At 39.6% G+C, this 6000-nt stretch overlaps 1 protein-coding gene across 1 annotated transcript in view; it reads right to left on the minus strand.

Moving 5' to 3' along the window:
• The window catches only part of TRPC4 (transient receptor potential cation channel subfamily C member 4), a 457082-nt gene extending 452472 nt beyond the window's left edge, over nt 1-4610 (minus strand). The window contains exon 1 of the mRNA XM_030200405.1: nt 4146-4610. The gene's annotated coding sequence lies outside the window, so the exon portion shown is untranslated. The remainder of the gene's footprint in view (nt 1-4145) is intronic.
• Between the last annotated feature and the right edge of the window lie 1390 nt (nt 4611-6000).

Genomic DNA, 6000 nt, shown 5'->3' on the forward strand with positions numbered 1-6000 from the left:
CTGCCCATATAGTGCCAGAGTTCTAAGCATCGGCCTGACAATGTGTGACTACCCTGACAAGATAGAAGCAAACCTTACTGTACCACAAAAGTTGTAATTATGTAGACAAGAAAGTAGCAGAGCAATTACTGATTAAATCAAAAGCTGAGATCAGATCCAAAGAATGGATAATGGTGATCCTGCCCCTATTCAAAGAACTATGAATTTCACTATATAAAGTGACTAAACTTGTCTTGGTACTATGGAATGATGTGAATCCCAATTGGCATGGATCAAGAAAATCATTTAGTTCTAACAAGTTCCACAGTTGGAGATAAACCACCCTCTCAATCAATTTTGCACCCAAGTTATACAGGATAAATTCTTCCTCTCAGTACCCTTCTCCACCACCGCCAACTCCAGGCTCCGCTCATTCTGCCTCGCCTCACCCTATGCTTGGAACAACCTTCCTGAGCCCTTACGCCAAGCCCTCTCCCTGCCCATCTTCAAGTCTTTGCTTAAAGCCCACCTCTTCAATGCTGTGTTCGGCACCTAACCCTTACCGTTCAGTGAATCCAGACTGCCCCAATTTGACTGCCCCTATCGGACCGACCGTTCACTTGTCTATTAGATTGTAAGCTCTTTGAGCAGGGACTGTCTCTCTTTGTTAAATTGTACAGCACTGCGTAACCCTAGTAGCGCTCTAGAAATGTTAAGTAGTAGTAGTAGCAGTAGTAGTTATCTTTCTTCAATAGAGGCCCAATCAGGGCTTTTTTTGAGGGGGTAACTGGGAATACTGAGTACCGGCACTTTTTCCATTGTCTGCTAAAATTGATCCATGGACCCCAAGTTTTAATGAAAGAGCTCAGACTCTACACACAAATTCTACCTTGTCATAGAGTCTGTGACTGGTTGCAGGGGGCCTGGCTATTGTGGGGTGGGTCCCTCAGTGATCACCCCACCCCTGAAGGGTGGCTTAGCATTTGAGTACTGGCACCTTTTTAGCTACAAAAAAAGTGCACTGGGCCTAATCAAGGATTTCTTCAAAACTGAAGGGCAAAGCACCCTGGCACATGCTAGAATTTATAATTGACAAGACAAAGGCATGCAAAAGAATGCACATGATCTTTCAACAACACTGAGGGATCATAATCAGAATAGCAGGATGAGAGAAAGAAAATATTTTAGCCAATCAAAATGAAAAAACAGAGCTAAATGCATATCAACAAGCAGAAGGAACCTCTAATGGAGAACATCCATCTGAGAAACACACTCAGGCGCCTAATTGGCAAATTGAAATAATTTCCATAGCAATATGGCATATTTTCTTGAAAACTAATTTCAGGTTGCCATGCTGTCAAGGAATGAGCAAAGGCAGTCCACTAAAGCAGAATGGCATGGGTTGTCAAGTGATGCCAGGTTTGTCAGACAGGGTAGTCCATTACTGGTTTTACCCCACTACATGTATGAATGTGTCTTCTGCAACTCTGTGTGACCCTGGGCAAGTCACTTAACCCTCCGTTGTCCCAGGTATAACAGTAATACAATGTACTACTTAGATTGTGAGCCCACTAGGAACAGACTTAGTACCTGTAAAACAAAAACTATAAACTGCTGAGGTCTAAGCGGTGTGTATATATATATATATATATATATATATATATATATATATATATATATATATATATATATTTAAATGAATGAATGAATGCATGCCGGGGGTAAAACCCAGGACTGGATTCACCCGTCAGGTACAGTTGGCAACCCTTAGTAAAACTGCTAAACTGCTAAGTGTAATAAAATTACTTATCACTAATAATTCCACAGTTTTAGCAAGTTTTAGTTTCATTTGTCAGTGGAACAGATTTACTGAAAGGTTTGCTTCCATTTTGGTAATTGTTTCATAAAAGCGTACACTGATTGTGACTGGCATGAAGTAGTCCAGCCTGGAAGCAGAAGAATACACAAGTGAATTCTTTAACTTGGTTGTTTACCTTAGAAGTCACTGCAGAATTAATTTCTTTCTTTTGGTTCGTTCAGTTGCGTATCAACCCCCTCCCCCTCCCAGTTTCTTGTTTCAACCATTTTGATGCATGAGCTCTGTGCACTGTTTTCTTCATTTAGCAGGGCTTCTCATATACTTCCTAAGGACAATGAAGATTTTCTACTAAAGACAGCCAAAACACTTATTAATGCATGCCATTATTCTTTTCTCAACCCCACAGTCCAGATGCTATTCTAATCACTGCCAGCAATAATTTGTAGACCTCAATGTGAAGCAAATCTATGTTGTTTGAAGAGAAACATAATTTATTATTCAGTTTAAACTTCTAGCTAATAATAAAATAAACTAATACAAGGTTGATCTTTTTTTAAACGGTTATACAGCCATCAAACATAATTCTTCTGTATTAGCATTTATATAAAACATGATCTGTTTTGAGCAGTTTTGTTTTTCAATTCTTAATTTTTGTTATTTAATAAAAGAATGGCTATCCTTTAGGCTTATTTCTTGATTTTTTTTTTTCTGAATGTTGTAGACTGAGGCAGATATGCTAACCTGTTGGATTTCCCATGACTTAGCAGCTTCTTTGCAGTCTTCCCATGGATGCAAATGAGCCTCAGAGGGCTTGCTTATCTCTTTTTGCCCTGCATGAGTTGCATCACAGCAGCTTATTATTCATGGACTTGCATGAAGTGGTGTGTGAAAGTTCTCTACAGTTTTGGGGCAAATTTTGCAAATTCATTTTACAAGCAGACCCCTGCACATGAAAAATATGGAGATCTCTGAAATGCCAATTTGCATGTTTCAAGGGATTTTGCACATTTTTACATGTACAGGCACTCATCTGCAAAAAATATTTGCATTTTAATACATCATTCTCCATAATAACTCATAATTTTTGTACAGCCACTAATATATGCAGTTTTGATTGCATTTCATATACAATAAAGTCAATAACAGCACCGTATGCCATTATACTCCACAAACAAGTTTTCATATAAAGTGAACTTTTTGACCTAGAGATGATAAACTATAAAACAAGTTATTGTGGTAGATTATTAATTTTTTTCTGAGAACTGTTATTTTGTAATCCATGTGAAGAATAGAAAAATAATATTTGCCTTTTAGGGCTCATTTTCAAAGCACTTGTACTTGCAAAATTCCATAGGTTACTATGGAGCGTTGTAAGTCTAAGTGCTTTGAAAATATATGATTTAAACACATTGAAAAGTGAACTTTAATATAATCTATAAACATTTATACTCTATAAATGTTTACTGTCTCCGTCCTCTCATACTCCAATAAAATTACCAAGACTCAAACATAACATTCTATGGCATGAAACAGGCCATAGTTGTATGAAACTTTAAACCTACATACAAGGGTTGGGTTACAAAATATAAGGCCTCACAATGGGTACTACTCCTTAATATATCCCTAAGCCATCAGCTATCATCTACAAACCAGTCATCTGTGATGGCCACTAGCTGGCAGAATTTTAGTCTAGGGTAAATCCATCAGTTGGGTTGGAATTGTCCCCTCCCCCCATTACCTCCCCCCCCCCTCCCCCGTTCCTTTATGCTTCTGCTTTGGATAGCAGCTAAACTTTGTCTTTCAATCATAACAGTTTTGCACTACTGGGTAACAGGAAGGCACAATATACCATTAAACTACCTAGCAAAAGTTTACTTAGCAGCAGAAAGGATTGCAAAGCAGCATATTACAATAGGAAGCACCATCACACTGCATGAGCTAAATACCACAAGCAGAGAGATCTTTGTTCTTTCTCTCTGTAGTACAAAAAAAATGTCAGTTCTTCAACCCCCCCCCCCCCCCCCTTTATTTTCTCTTTAACTCAGTTGTCCTCCAGGTGTCAGACTTTACCAACAATAACATAAGGGTTGGATTAACTGCTTACTTTCAAACAGTGTCAACAAATAAACCCGACCGCAATAATTGCCACATTTTACAAGGCAAAACAGTGTCTCTTGATTTCTTCTGTCACATGCAGCCGCTCCTCAAATATAACAGTTTCCAACCATATAACTGTGTATTTTCTGCCTGGGTAAAAGTTACCTAAAACCACCTACAACAAATTTTAATTTGAAGAAATACTGTGTTTAATTTAAAACAACACAAAAAATCTTTGTCCAGTACTTACTTGGTATAATTTATATGCACTGATGACCAGCATTTTTTCGTGTACTGTAAAATGTTGCCCACCTGAAGAAAAAATCTTTATTCCATTTGTAAATTTAAAATCCAGTTTGGTTCATTTTTGGCTCATTAAAACACCCATTTCCTTTAACTCTAGCTTCTTCATCTTTAATGATCCAGCTATAAATATTGTTGATTTACTTCCATCTCAGATAGCTTCCGTTCCTTATTTCCTTCTGTGCAACAGATGAATGAAAAATTCTTAGCTGGCTTTTTATTTTGAGTAATACCTCTTTCTAGGAATCCCATGTCCCAATAGTAATAATAATAATAGTAGTAATAGAATTGAAAAAAATTTCTTCTGTTTTAATTTTGTCTCGTTATAACCTCCGGACAACAATCATTAAAGTAGAATTTACTTTGCTTTTGGGTTTTTTTTTCTCTAGTGCGTGAGCTGGTATATATAGACACTTAGCTGCAGGTTGCTTTCCTCTTCCCCCACCCCATGTAAAAGGGAGCCTATCACCGGAGATCACCCGTTGGATTTTCCTGCACGCTGGTTTCAGCTGTCAGCTGTTCCACTTGATCATTTCTTTCTCTGGCTCCCTCCCACCTTCTCTCTCTGGCCGAGAAGCGCCTTTCTGGGCTCACTTTCCTGATTGGCCACGAAACAATCCCTGCTGATTCGTGGAGTGTTCCTTCCCTGCCCCAGTGTGCATTTATTTCTGCTAGCTAATGCGAGGATGGCTGAACAGATTTGTGTGTGTCTGGATTTAGTAATAAATCTTTTGGGTTCCAAGGCTCTAAGCATCTTGTTCCGTTTTTAAAGCTGCCTTGTGTTTTAAGAATTGCAGCTGGTCGTGCCATCTGAAAATAGATGAACACAATATTAGCAGTGGTAGTAGCTCTGCTGGTTTCTCTGATTCTTATAGAAGAGGTTGTGCCTTTGTAAGATAAAAGAGTTTAAAGAGATAGAGTGCCACCTATAAAATGTTTGAGCACAAGTACGAAATGGCAGTATCGTCTACAAAGGCTGCAGTGCTTTAATCTTTGGCTCCTCTTTCCCCCACACTGATCCTGTGTGTGTGTGTGGGGGGGGGGGGGGGGGGGGGGGGTTACAGTGCCATCAGCATTATTTAACTTTCTTGCATGGCACACAATACTTGTATTAATTTTCAAAGTAGTTTTATTTCCATCTCATAGTGGTTAGAGTTAGCCTCTGTTGTAAAAATAAGGTAGGCTTGGAATCCTGCATACATTTCTTCAGTAACAAATTTAGGTTTACATTAGCATGCATACTGTAAATGTGATATAATGTGAACTAGTTAAGGTGAGTCCTATTTTTCAATAACACATTAATTGCATTAACACTCATTACATGCAAATTAACTTTTTTAAAATCTGTGAATTCGCAATGATATTATTGTAGATTTGATTACATGCCTCCTCAGAACAGGGGGTCCAAGAGCTTGTCTCGAAGGGCCCATTTAAATGAGGGCTGGGCCCGTTCGAGAAAGTTCTAGGGGCTGGGCAGCAGGAGGGGGTGGGGTAGCGGGAGCAGCGTCCATGCAGCGTGGGGGAAGGCGTTGCAATAGGTGATTGGCTGATTTGAAGGGAGAGGCGGTTCAGGGTGGCTAGGGGACTGGCCATTGGAGGATAGGGTGGTTAGGGGGCGGAGTGAGGCGAGGATAAGGCTGAAGGAGGGTGAAGTGTTCAGGGCGTTCCTGCTGATCCTTGGAGGCGGTTACAGCATGGCAGAAGAGAGAGTGAGAGATATGGGAGAGGATGTCAGGGGAGGGGGGGCAGAGCTGTCTTTTTATGCCAGCGATTCATTAGAGGTGAACCCCGAGCAAGTGAGT

The sequence above is a fragment of the Microcaecilia unicolor genome, chromosome 4 (genome assembly GCF_901765095.1).
Source record: "Microcaecilia unicolor chromosome 4, aMicUni1.1, whole genome shotgun sequence".
Classification (NCBI taxonomy): Eukaryota; Metazoa; Chordata; class Amphibia; order Gymnophiona; family Siphonopidae; genus Microcaecilia; species Microcaecilia unicolor.